Below are 14,794 nucleotides of genomic sequence, written 5' to 3'. Positions count from 1 at the left end.
AGTCTATCTGGGGCTTCTTTGGACTGGTACATGGAATTGAAGAGAGATTCGATCCGATGCTGGAGAGATCTGGGTGAGGCCTTCTTGAGGCAGTATAAACACAACATGGACATGGCACCGAGCCGGACTCAGCTGCAGAGTCTTTGTCAGAAATCCGGAGAAAGCTTCAAGGAATATGCCCAGAGGTGGCGTGAGCTGGCCGCTAGAGTTCAACCCCCTATGCTGGAGAGGGAGCTGACAGACATGTTTATTGGTACTCTTCAAGGTGTGTTTATGGACCGGATGGGGAGCTGCCCGTTCGGTAGTTTTTCTGATGTTGTCATTTGTGGAGAAAGGACTGAGAGTCTAATCAAAGCTGGTAGGATCCATGACGCTGGTTCCTCGTCTTCATTAAAGAAACCCTTCTCTGGGGCACCTCGCCGTAGAGAAGGAGAGACCAATGCTGTACAGCACAGAGGGGGTGTGTACAGAACAAATGCTAACAGAGATCAATATCATCCAGTAGCTGCAGTAACTATTCCGGCACCTCAACCTCGTCAACAACAACAACCAAGAGTTCAACAACCGCAACAACAACAACAACAGCAACGTCCTTATCAGCCCAGACAGAAATTGCAGGCTGATAGAAGATTTGATCCTCTGCCCATGTCTTACACAGAGTTATTACCCGAACTACTCAAGTTGGGGATGATTGAGTTGCGTACAATGGCTCCGCCTACAGTGCTGCCTCCTGGTTATGATGCAAACGCCCGTTGTGACTTTCACTCTGGGGCGCCAGGCCACCATACCGAGAAGTGTCGAGCTCTCCAGCACAAGGTTCAAGATTTGATCGATGCCAAGGCAATCAACTTCGCTCCAGTGCCTAACGTCGTAAACAACCCTATGCCTCAGCATGGTGGGCATAGAGTGAACAATATTGAGGGGAAAGAAGCGGAAGATCTGGTTGTTAATGTTGATGATGTTCAGACTTCTCTGCTAGTCGTAAAGGGACGTCTGCTGAAGGGGGGTGTCTACCCGGGCTGTGATGAGGATTGTTTGGGCTGTGCAGAATCTGAGAATGGCTGCGACCAGTTAAGGACCGGTATCCAGGGTATGATGGATGAGGGTTGTTTGCAATTCAGTAGGGCTGTAAAAGATCGTGGAACAGCGTCAACTATCACCATTTACTTTAAACCGTCTGAAGAACGTGGACAAAGGGTCGTCAGTGCACCTGCAGCAAATGGTACCCCAGTTACCATTCCCGTGCCTGTAACCATCAGTGTTCCAACTACTATCGTTGCGTCTGAAAGAAGGGTTGTTGAGAATAGTAGAGCCGTGCCGTGGAAGTATGATAATGCTCACCGCAATTACAGAAGGGCTGAAAGTCAGACAAGACCAGTGAATCAAACTCCAGTGACAATTGGTTTACCGAATAGAGTTCCTGCAACTGTTGGTCCGGCTGTGGACAATGTAGGGGGTCCAGGAGGTTTTACCAGAAGCGGTCGTCTGTTCGCACCACAGCCTTTGAGGGACAATAATGCTGAAGCTCTCGCCAAAGCAAAGGGTAAGCAAGCTGTGGTTGAGGAAGAACCTGTTCAGAAAGAAGCGCCCGAGGGGTCATTTGAGAAGGACGTGGAGGAGTTTATGAAGATAATCAAGAAGAGTGACTACAAGATTGTAGACCAGTTGAATCAAACTCCGTCCAAGATTTCTATACTTTCACTGTTGTTGTGCTCTGAGGCACACCGTAACGCCTTGTTGAAGATGTTGAATTTGGCTTACGTACCTCAGGAGATTTCTGTCAATCAACTGGAGGGTGTGATGGCCAATGTGAGCACCAGGCATGGTGTAGGTTTCACCAACTTGGACTTACCGCCTGAAGGGAGAAACCATAACAAAGCCTTGCACATCACCATGGAGTGCAAGGGGGCAGTGTTGTCTCACGTATTGGTAGACACCGGGTCGTCGCTGAATGTGTTGCCTAAGCAGATTCTGAGGAAGATTGATGCGGAAGGGTTTGTGCTTAATCCCAGTGACCTGATTGTTCGTGCTTTCGACGGCTCCAAGCGTTCCGTGTGTGGAGAAGTTACCTTGCCTGTGAAGATAGGTCCTGAGGTTTTTGATATCATCTTCTATGTTATGGACATCCAGCCTGCCTATAGTTGTTTGTTGGGGCGTCCATGGATTCATGCCGCAGGGGCAGTCTCGTCGACTCTCCATCAAAAGCTCAAGTATGTCTGGAACGGTCAGATTGTGACTGTGTGCGGTGAAGAGGAGATTCTGGTGAGTCATCTATCCTCGTTCAAATATGTTGAGGTGGATGGCGAGATCCACGAAACCTTATGCCAGGCGTTTGAGACTGTGGCTCTTGAGAAAGTGGCGTACGCTGAGCAGAGGAAGCCAGGTGCTTCGATTATTTCTTACAAGCAGGCTAAGGAGGTTGTTGATTCTGGCAAAGCTGAAGGCTGGGGCAAGATGGTGGATTTGCCTGTCAAAGAAGACAAATTTGGTGTTGGTTATGAGCCTCTCCGAGCAGAGCAGGATGGTCAAGCGGGTCCGAGTACTTTTACCAGCGCTGGGCTGATGAATCATGGCGATGTCTCTGCAACCGGTATTGAAGACTGTGACAGTGATTGTGATTTGGACAACTGGGTTCGCCCGTGTGCACCAGGGGGGTCTATCAACAACTGGACGGCTGAAGAAGTGGTTCAAGTTACTCTTCTGACAGAGTAATTTTCTGTTGTTTTGTCATTTTGCATGAAAATCCTACGTTCTGCCCAAGGCGTAGTGATTCATTTTTGTAGGGCCTCATCATGTTTTAATGATTATCATTAATGAAGGACATTTTTTGAACAAACTTTGTGATCCTTGTCTTTCTATTTTTTGTTTTCATTTTCTTTTTCAAAAACAATAAAAATGGCAATGTTTTTTGTTTTTGTGACTTTATTGAACTCTTTTTCTAAAACAAAGCATCGAACATGCAGAAGCGATCTTATGGCATTCACTATGGACAGTTCTGTTATGGCTCAGTATGATTTCGATAATCCCATTTACCAAGCTGAAGAAGAGAGTGAGGAAGACTGTGAACTCCCTGCAGAATTGGCCAGATTACTGAAGCAGGAGGAAAGGGTCATCCAACCTCATCAGGAGGAGTTGGAAACTATTAATCTGGGTACTGAGGACGACAAAAGAGAAATCAAGATTGGGGCTGTTTTAGAAGACTCTGTCAAGAGGAGGCTGATTGAGATGCTGAGAGAATATGTGGAGATATTTGCCTGGTCATATCAAGATATGCCTGGATTGGATACAGATATTGTGATGCATCGATTACCTCTTAGAGAAGGATGTCCTTCGGTCAAGCAGAAGCTTCGTAGAACGAGTCCTGATATGGCAGCTAAGATCAAGGAAGAGGTTCAGAAGCAGTGGGATGCTGGTTTTTTGGCTGTTACAAGTTATCCCCCATGGATGGCCAACATCGTTCCTGTGCCGAAGAAGGATGGCAAAGTCAGAATGTGTGTCGATTACCGGGATTTGAACAGAGCGAGTCCGAAAGATGATTTCCCATTACCTCACATTGATGTATTGGTTGATAATACGGCTCAATCCTCGGTATTCTCTTTCATGGATGGTTTCTCCGGATACAATCAGATCAAGATGGCGCCAGAGGACATGGAAAAGACGACATTCATTACACCTTGGGGCACGTTCTGCTATAAGGTGATGCCATTTGGGCTGAAGAATGCCGGTGCTACCTATCAGAGGGCAATGACAACTCTTTTTCATGACATGATGCACAAAGAAATTGAAGTGTACGTAGATGATATGATTGCGAAGTCGCAGACAGAAGAGGAGCACTTGGTTAATTTGCAGAAGTTGTTTGACAGACTGGTCAAGTTCAAGCTGAGGTTGAATCCGAACAAGTGTACGTTTGGGGTGAGATCAGGGAAGCTGCTAGGCTTCATTGTCAGTGAGAAAGGGATTGAGGTTGATCCAGCGAAAGTCAAAGCTATTCAGGAGATGCCTGAACCGAAAACGGAAAAGCAAGTCCGTGGGTTTTTAGGGAGATTAAACTACATTGCGAGGTTCATATCTCATCTAACTGCCACATGTGAACCAATTTTCAAATTGCTCAGAAAGAATCAAGCGATCAAGTGGAATGATGACTGTCAGAAAGCTTTTGACAAGATAAAAGAGTATTTACAGAAACCTCCAATCCTTATACCTCCAGTTCCAGGGAGACCTCTGATAATGTACCTGTCAGTGACTGAGAACTCGATGGGGTGTGTATTGGGACAGCATGACGAGTCTGGTCGAAAAGAGCATGCCATATACTACCTTAGCAAAAAGTTTACCGACTGTGAAACAAGATATTCACTGCTCGAGAAAACTTGCTGTGCTTTGGCCTGGGCTGCTCGCCGACTGAGACAGTATATGTTGAACCATACTACCTTATTGATTTCTAAGATGGATCCAGTAAAATACATCTTTGAGAAGCCAGCTCTCACCGGACGTGTTGCCCGTTGGCAGATGATCTTAACAGAGTATGACATTCAGTACACGTCACAGAAGGCCATCAAAGGTAGTATTCTGTCAGACTACCTCGCCGAGCAACCGATTGAAGATTATCAGCCTATGATGTTTGAATTCCCTGACGAAGACATCATGTATCTTAAGATGAAAGATTGCGAAGAGCCTCTTGTCGAGGAAGGACCGGATCCGGATGACAAGTGGACACTGATGTTTGATGGGGCTGTGAATATGAATGGTAACGGTGTTGGGGCAGTATTGATCAATCCTAAAGGTGCTCATATACCTTTTTCTGCCAGATTGACGTTTGACGTCACCAACAACGAAGCTGAGTATGAGGCTTGTATCATGGGGATAGAAGAAGCCATTGATCTGAGGATCAAAACCCTTGACATATTTGGAGATTCCGCTCTAGTGGTCAATCAAGTCAATGGAGATTGGAATACGAACCAGCCGCATTTGATTCCGTATAGAGATTATACCAGAAGAATACTGACGTTCTTCAAGAAGGTGAAGTTGTATCATGTCCCCCGGGATGAGAATCAAATGGCTGATGCTTGGCTACTTTGTCGTCTATGATCAAAGTTCATTGGTGGAATCATGTGCCACATATTGAAGTGAATCGACTCGAGAGGCCTGCGTATGTGTTTGCAGCCGAGTCCGTTAATGATATTGATGATAAGCCGTGGTATTATGACATCAAGAATTTCCTCAAGACTCAGGAATATCCTGAAGGTGCGTCGAAGAATGACAAGAAAACCCTGAGGAGGCTGGCTGGAAGCTTCTATTTGAATCAGGATGATGTGTTGTATAAGAGAAACTTTGACATGGTCTTGCTCAGATGCGTGGACAGACCCGAGGCAGACATGTTAATGCAGGAAGTCCATGAAGGTTCCTTCGGTACTCATGCCGGCGGACATGCAATGGCTAAGAAATTGTTGAGAGCAGGTTATTACTGGATGACTATGGAATCCGATTGTTTCAAGTATGCTCGGAAGTGCCATAAGTGTCAAATCTATGCTGATAAGGTGCACGTACCACCAAGCCCTCTGAATATCATGAATTCGCCTTGGCCGTTTGCTATGTGGGGCATTGATATGATTGGGAAGATTGAGCCTACTGCTTCGAATGGACATCGCTTCATCTTGGTTGCGATTGACTATTTCACCAAATGGGTGGAAGCAGCTTCCTATGCTAACGTTACCAAACAAGTGGTTACCCGGTTCATCAAGAAAGAAATCATCTGTCGTTATGGAGTTCCTGAGAGAATCATCACTGACAATGGTTCGAATCTCAACAACAAGATGATGAAAGAGCTTTGTAAAGATTTCAAGATTGAACATCACAATTCTTCTCCTTACAGACCAAAGATGAATGGTGCTGTAGAAGCGGCGAACAAGAATATCAAGAAGATTGTGCAGAAGATGGTCGTTACGTACAAAGATTGGCATGAGATGCTGCCTTTCGCTTTGCATGGGTACCGTACCTCAGTACGTACGTCGACCGGGGCAACCCCTTACTCCCTTGTGTATGGTATGGAAGCTGTCCTACCTGTTGAAGTGGAGATTCCTTCTCTGAGAGTTTTATTGGATGTCAAGCTGGACGAAGCCGAGTGGATTCGAACAAGGTTTAACGAGTTGAGCCTTATTGAGGAGAGACGGTTAGCAGCTGTATGCCATGGACAGTTGTATCAGAGAAGGATGAAGCGAGCCTTTGATCAGAAAGTGCGTCCTCGGACATTTCAGATCGGTGATTTAGTTTTGAAGAGGATCCTTCCTCCCGGTGCAGACAACAGGGGCAAGTGGACTCCTAACTATGAAGGTCCGTATGTTGTGAAGAAGGTCTTCTCCGGTGGAGCCTTGATGCTTACAACTATGGATGGTGAAGATTTTCCGTCTCCTGTCAACTCAGATGTAGTCAAAAAATACTTCGCATAAATCGACCCGCTGGACAAAAAGAATAAAAGAGTCCAGGCAAAAAAGGGCATCCCGGCGAACCAAAAAAACAGAAAGAAAAGGTTCGGGCAAAAATTAGGGATAAAAATGAAAAATTCGTACACCCGGTAAGTCGAAAACCCGCAAGGGCGGCTTAGGCAAAAATGGGTATCCCGGTGGATTGAAAACCCGAAAGGGCGATCCAGGCAAAAGTTAGGGATTAAAGCGAAGACTACAGTCTGAGTTATCTGTACTTCATCAAGCTTTGTCATCCGCCATCTCGAAAGATGTGATCCGTCCAGTCATTCTTCTCAGAAAGCAAGGAGTTGGGAGGAAAACTGATGATCTGTGAGTTATAACAGAATTGGGAAATAGTGGATGCCGTATTCACATTGCCATTAGGATAGATTTTTTCCTTTTATGCGCAATTACCTCTTTCTAGGAATTGCTTCCCTATGTATTTGCCTCTTCAGGCACATTTTCAATCAATAAAAGTCGTTATTCAGATAAATAGCTTTTCTGTTTTTATTTTTACTGTTTTGTTTGCAAAATGTCCGAATTTTTGATAAGCATTGCATATAAGAACATGGAGGCTACACAATAGCTTGCAGGATGACGAAACATTTGAAAATCATTTTGAATGTTGAGGACACTTGAGCGTATCTTATCCACGTATCCCCTGGGGCATTTTGTTGTGCTGTTTTTCAGGATGGCGTCTGTGAGGACGTTCCCTCGGCAGATATTCTCCCCAAGCAAGTTTGGAAGCTATCAGAGCTGTGTTCCCCTACGAAGACGTCCGTGGGTAGGGCCTTCTATTCCCCAGCAGATCTAAGGATTGCCTATTCCCAGCAGGCCTGTATTTGCCGTTTCCTCCCCGAGTGGAGCGGGTTTCAATGAAATATTTCTCCAGCAGAGTTCATCCTACCAGTGGATTGGATGAGTTTCTGTAGCAGATTGGTATCGGCATCCCCAGCTGAGTTGATTCTACCCGTGGATTGCACGAGTCATCCCCAACAGAGTAACAAACATTCTCCAAGCAGAGTTTTATCCTATCCGAGGATTGGTTAAGCCTTCTTCCCAATGAAGTCGCTTTGCCATTCCCCAAGCAGAATTCCCCGCAGAGTATTTCCTCAGTCAGAGCTTCCCCACAGAGTTGGAGTACCTGATCTTTTGGCTCCTTAGCCAGGGTTCATTTGCATTTCGCATGTAGTGATCATTGCATCCTCAAAAATCGCGTAGCATTCCCATTCCTAAATGGAGCATTACGCCTTAGAAAAATTCAAACATGTGCATTCATGTGTCAACTTCACCAGACCGTATCCCCGGCAGAGGCGGATCATTTCATTCAACATCAGCACAACACGTCTGCTACAGTTGCTTCGACAGCATTCAGAATTGGTTATCCCCACAGAGGTTTATTTCCTCACCCGTTGGTGACAGAAAGTTTGTTTCTCCCCAGTGAGACCCCCTGCAAGTGGTCAACCTTGCCCTGATGTATCTAAGATGTTGATACCAGTAAGTGTCATGTCAACACCCGCGCGTGTTTCTCATTTTTGGTGTCGGTAAACACCATTGTTTCGGTGTCGGTAAACATCGAGTCTCACCCAGTCATCAGTAAATGTCTGGTCATCATTTTGGTGTCGGTAAACACCATTGTTTCGGTGTCTGTAAACATCATCTTTCGGTGTCCGTAAACATCGAGTATTTTCTCCAGTCATCAGTAAATGTCTGGTCATCATTTTTGGTGTCCGTAAACATCATCTTTCGATGTCTGTAAACGTCGAGTTTCTCCCCAGTCATCGGTAAATGTCTGGTCATTTTTTGATGTCGGTAAACATCATCTTTCGATGTCGGTAAACATCGAGTCTTTTTCTGCAGTCATCGATAAATGTCTGATAATCCCCAGCTAGAAATCCCCAGTAGAGTCATCTGTAAATGTCCTATTTGGTTTCCAGTTGCGAATATTTACTCCCCAGTCATCAGTAAATGTCTGGTAGTTTGTTTTGATGTCGGTAAACATCATCTTTCGATGTCGGTAAACGTCGAGTCTCATCCCAGTCATCGGTAAATGTCTGGTCATGCTTTGTCCCCTTGTTGATAAAGTCAAGATCCCCAGAAGTCGTCGGTAAACGTCTTGTCTGGTTATACCACAAGGATTTTGTTCCTCCCCCAAGCGGAGATGCCATCAGTAAATGGCCCAGTTTACTTCGATATCGGTAAATATCGAATTCCCAGTAACAGCAGCCATCGGTGAATGGTCATGCTAAGTTGACATCGGTAAATGTCAAGTTTCTTTGAAGCCACCATCGGTAAATGGTCTTGCTTCCTTTCTACATCAAAATCTTGTTTCCCAGCAGCCATCGGTAAATGGTCGTGCTGAAGTTGATATCGGTAAATATCAAGTTCTAACCATCGGTAAATGGTTGTTGTTTTTCAGAAGTTTATTTTCCCCAGACGCCATCGGTAAATGGTCGTGCTGAAGTTGATATCGGTAAATATCAAGCTTCCAGTTCTCCAACCATCGGTAAATGGTTTTGCTTTTTCTGAAGCTGTCATGCAGTTTGTCATCGGTAAATGACGTGGTTCTTTGGTATCATATCCAGTCTGTGCAAATTCTACGGTTCTTTGGTATTCAATCCCTGTTTACCCTGAAAGTCTGACAGCCGTTGCTATCATCCGTTCGGGTTCCCAGCTGATTGAATAGGGGCAGCTGTAGCACCTCAAATTTGCACCTATCATTATGCATACATTTTCATATTAGGTCATAGCATATCATGATCCATTGCATAGCATTTGCATTGTCCCTCAGTTGCCTCAAGAGCAAGCAATCAGAAATTAGGTCAAACTAATCTCCTGATCAGTCAACCAAGCAAGCAAAGGAATTTCTCATTTGAACCAAGGCCTTGGGGTTTGTCCAACAAGTTCACATGACTTGGGGATCCATTTGAAGTATTTTGGTCAAGGATTGAAGGCTCAGAGGTCATCAGTTCATGCACAGACAGTCAAAAACCCTAAAAAAGTCAACTGTCAGTCAAAGCAATGGATGGTGGTCATTCTTGTGGAATTTGGGCACCATGGTCAATAATCAAGAGTTCATACAACTTGGGACATCATTTGAAGTCAAGTTCTCAAGGAATTAGGGTTTGGAAGTCATCAGTCAATGCACAATCAGACAGAAACCCTAAAAGTCAACTGTTGGTCAACTGTCCATTTAATCAGTGATTTGATGATTGGATTTGGTTTGTGAGAGCTCATTCATGTCCAAATAGTCATCATACATCATGCCAAACACCATCATGGAAGAATTTGAAGCCAGATCAAAAATTTCCAAAAGTAGAAACTGGGCCTGTAACTGAAACTTACCATAAATGGAAAGTCTTGATCCTCAAACCTACATTTTGATACAAGCCTCAAATGAATTTTTGCCCAACATGAAAGTTGAAGATCTTGTTCTCCCATTTCCAAAAAGTCCTAGAACTCTCAATTCCCATGTGTGGTTGGCAAGTTATGATCGAATCGATTTCAGAAAATCTTGAACTTCAGAAGGCCATATCTCTCAAACCGTTTGACCAATTTTGGTGGGGTTTTTTCCTACAAGTCACATTTGATCCCCTCTTTCCAAAAATATAAATTTCATGTGCCAAAACTTCACCAATCAAAATGGCATATTTTGACTTTTCTCATTTAAATGCAAGTTTGACCAAGAGTTGACTTTTTGATTTAAACATTTTTCCAACATTTGGCCAATTGGGACAGCTCATAAATATCATTTTAAGTGTGTTTGCAAGCTCAAATTATGCAGCACATGTGAATCATTGCTTAGTTGCTTGGAATTTGCAAAAAAAGGACACTTTCATCATGCTAAACCATGCTACTTCATACCATGCCTTGTACCTCAAAAGGACAGCAGCATTATGCATCATTTTCTGTCATTTGAAGCCTCATTTGCAGCCTAAAAAACCAGCAAAAACAAAGGCCATGCTTGCTTGCTTGATTTTGGAGAAAAAGTACAATTTGCAACCATACCTATCCATACTATCCATGAGCCATGCTTTGTATCTCTTAGCAAAAGATTTTATATCATTTTTTTTCTGTCAATTGAAGACTAGAAGCAACCATACACAACAGAACTTCATTCATTCATACTCATTCTTGGCATTTTTTCCAAAATCTGTCAAAAAACCTCCAAAGGACTAAGCCTTGCCTTGCCAAAAACAACATCCATACAACCTTTTGAACCTATTTTCATTACCATTCTTCATCTGTAAGAGGGTTTTGGGGACTGTTTTTGTAAAGCATCATCAATGGCAAAGTTTGGTTAAAGCTATTTCAAGCTGTTTCAAGCCCAAGCATCTTCACCATTCATCATTTAGAGCATAAGTCTACATCTGTTTGAGCTCATAACATCAAAACAACAACTGTTTCACTCATTTCTTCAAAATCAAGTAAGATATCAAATCTCTCTATTTCTAAAATCATGAACTACATCTTGTAGATCTTTTTGCCATGAGCTTACTGTGCTTTGAATCGAAGGAAACGGTTGAGAATCGAGAAAGAAATTTGAAATCCAAATTTGATGTTCATTTACATTTTTACTTGATTTGCCCATTTTAGCGTGATTTGGGATTAATGGAGTTTGGTTTAGGTTTGAGCATGTTTAGATGCACATATTGGTGTTTTTTTTTTTTAATTTCGAAGCAAAAAAATTTTTGACTTGGGTTTGTAATTGTTGAAGCTGCTACTGTAAGTGTTCTGCAATAAATGTTTTTCTGCAACATGTTACTGTAGCATTAATAAGTGCCTTGCCTTGTTTCCAAATAAATACCAAAAGGCCTGGGGCGAGGGGGATTCGAACCCCAGACCTTTGCTTCAAATACCAAGTGTTTTACCACTGGGGCGCAATGCCAATTCATTAATTAAACGCCTTCTACAAAATATATGTTAAAAAAGGGCGCTGACTTTGCAAATTTAATGAAACGCTGGGTTTCATACTCAGCATGGGGGGCGTTTTGGTCATTTACCACAGCGCCTATTATTTAATCCACTTTAATTCATTTAGTCTCAATTTTTATTTCATTTGCCATGCCTAACTTACAAAAATCATAACTTGTGCATTTTTAATCCAAATTTAATGGGATTTTTTGTGTTGTGTTCATCATGATCTCTACTTTTTTATCATTATTTTTCCAGAATTTTTTGATGGATGGTTTTAAATGGGGCTAGGGTTTGTGACATGTGACCAATTCTTGTACATTTTGCCAAAACATTTGTGAAATGATGAGAATGTATCCAATGGCTCCCAAATTTTTTGTGCTTAAACTAGACACATTCACGGTGATTTTGGTATAAAGTTTGTGAATTTATCATTTGTGGTTTGTGAGATATGATTTTTTGAATTAGGGTGTGACAATTTGTGTCACACCATTGATGTCCAACTTCATGATTTTCATTGACATACTTCCTTACATCCAAATGACCCCAAATTTTGCATGAACCTACTCTTGTATGTCTAGATTACATGTGAATTTTCTTGGATTGATTTGAACTATTTTCCATTTGTTTGAGTTTTTTCCTCCCTGCCTAGTCAAATGTTGACTTTGTGTGACACATGTTCCCATTTCATTTGTGAAATTCTCATACTTTATTAGATGGACATGAAATTTTGCATGAGATAACTAGACATCCTCATCTTTGTCATGGCTTTAGTCCCATTCATTTATCATACACCATTCTTGACTTATGATTTTTCTAAGTTGATGCATGTTTGGTTGACTTCTTTGAGCATGTTCAAATTGGCTTTGACTTTAAGATTTTCATTGACTGCCTTCCACTTGTCCAAATGAGATGAAATTTGACATGCTTACCATGCTGTGGGTTATGATTGATCATGATTTATTTAATGATTTTTGGAAATGTTTGAGATTGGTTTTGATGCAAGTCTTGCTGTTGACTTCTATGAGCTTCTGTTTGCCATACTTTGACCTAAATGGTTCATGAAATGATGATAGTGATGGATATGAATGCGAACCCAATTGAGTTTGTTTCTTGAATGTTTAAACTTGACTTTGATTGGATATCCCTTGCTGTTTTGACTTTCTCATTTATTTTTGACCCTAGGCTTGCCCTAGTGGTCCTGGTACTCACTTTTGAGCTTATGTTTTCAGGTTAAGCTACAAATGCTTCAAAGAGATCATTACAATTTGATTGAGCTTGCTTGAATATCATTGTCTAACTTGTTTATTTTGTAGGTGGCTTGGCTCACATGCCTTAAGCCTTGTGCCTTGCACATTCACTTGCTTGTGTTGACTGGTTGATGTCTGTTTCATTTTGATTTAACTCTGACTTGTATACTAACTGTGCTTGACTGATTTCAGGTACTTTAGTTGCTTTTAGTTCCTTGTGAACTTTTGCTTTGCTTTGCTTGTATAAGCAATTTGCATTGAGGTATATCTCTTTGTCTTCATGTAGTCTGGAAGACCTGGCCTGTTACTTGGCCAGGCAACTGTCTGAAGTCCTCCTTAAGAGGCAATGTTTGTGACTGTTTACTTTTGTCCTTGCATAGAGTCAAAGACCTCCTAAGTGAAGAGGCAATTGGTGGAAGGTAGGGATATGCAATCTATCCCCCACTATTCAGTGTGTCATCTGCTTTGCTCACACCACTGTGTTGATGCATTGCAGATACAAACCCAAGATCTTGTGCAATTGCACAGTTGAGTCAGTTTTAAATGTGTAGAAGGGTTCCCACTTTCTGAACCCACACATTCTTGTCTTGAGCTCTCCCAGGCCAGGGACAAGAGCTGTGAGGTCTCATCCTCACTTCATCCTTTCATCTGCTTCACCTTAGCCCCTCAATGGCAAGGTTAAGAGCAACACTCACCCCATTCCAGAGGTTTGTTTGTTGAGGTTGATATGACCCCTTGACTAAAACCTAACCCTTATTTGAGCCACTTGTTTGTGTATAGCGTGTACTATCTGTGCTTGTAGGATTGTTTGGCTTGCTTCCTGTGCAAGATAGGATTGTTTGACTTGCTTCCTGTGCAAGTTAGGATTAGTTTAGACTTGCTTCCTATGCAAGTTAGGTTTTACTTGGCTTGCTTCCTGTGCAAGTTAAGTGTGTGTGGCTTGCTTCCTGTGTGAGCCATGCTTAGGATAGGTTGGCCCTTGTGCCATTTAGCTAGAAACCTTAACTTAGGGATGATCTTGCATGATAACATCTAGGCTCGAGTCGTAGTCTCCCTAGTTGTGTCTCCCTCTGTTATCTGGTTAGGCTAGTCCTTTATCCCTGCGTAGGGGAACTACATCGCCCTGATCTTCATACCAGATGAAGTATGTAGGCAGGAGATTGAGCTGATCTCTCCGGGCGCCCTTTTTCTTTTTTTGTGTTGTCTGACCTTTGCTAGGCTCGAGTCCGTGACTCCTTAGCATTTGCTGTCTGTCTTGTTTGTGTGTGTTTGACAGTTATAGGCTGAGTCCCCGACTCCCTATCTATCTGTTGTGTTGTTTAGGTTCGGATGTCAATGTAAGTCCAGTGATTGGCATTTGGGCTCCACGTTTGCCTCTTTGCGTGTGTCTAGGTTCGGATGCTGACATAAGTCCAGTGATTGGCAGTCGGGCTCCATGTTTGCCCGTGTTTGTTTGTTTGTGTGCGTGTCAGCCGAGCTACGAATGCTCTGATTCTTCTCTCGTCCGAGAAGATACGTATGCATAGGATGCGATACCCTAGCGAGCATGTGTCGTTTCCCTAGTCCGAACTACTTTGACTCTGATGTCTATGCCTGATAGACTAAGTAGGCCCAGGATGCGACATCCTGCCGAGTCCAGTTTCAGTCAGTCTCTTTCGTTTCTTTCAGCCAGTGTGTGTGAATATTTGAGCAGTGTTTAGCAACCAATTTCCTTTCTAGTGTGCGTGGATCCCGTAGAGTACTACGGATGCGTAGGGGTGCTAATACCTTCCCTTCGCATAACCGACTCCCGAACCCATACTCTTTGGTCGCGAGACCATGTTCTTTTCCAGGTTTACTCTGAGCGTTTCCTTTCCCTCTTCTGGGATAAATAACGCACGGTGGCGGCTCTGTTGTTCTTTCTTTTCCCGCCGGTTTTTCGCGCGATGCGACACATATTAGGAATGCAAAGGGTGGTGGTACCATTGTGTGTTGTTTGCCTCTGTTGTACAAGTGGTTTATTTCGCACTTGCCGCAGACGGTCGACTTCAAGGAGAACAAAGGATGTCTACGGTGGTCCACGAGACTTATGTCTCTCACTAATGATGATATTTTTTGGTACAACCGTGTATATGATGGTGTGTAAATTATCGACTCTTGTGGTGAATTCTCCAATGTGCCTCTTCTTGGTAC

This window comes from Lathyrus oleraceus, chromosome 5, assembly GCF_024323335.1.
Source record: "Lathyrus oleraceus cultivar Zhongwan6 chromosome 5, CAAS_Psat_ZW6_1.0, whole genome shotgun sequence".
Classification (NCBI taxonomy): domain Eukaryota; kingdom Viridiplantae; phylum Streptophyta; class Magnoliopsida; order Fabales; family Fabaceae; genus Lathyrus; species Lathyrus oleraceus.
This window is presented reverse-complemented; position numbering follows the sequence as displayed.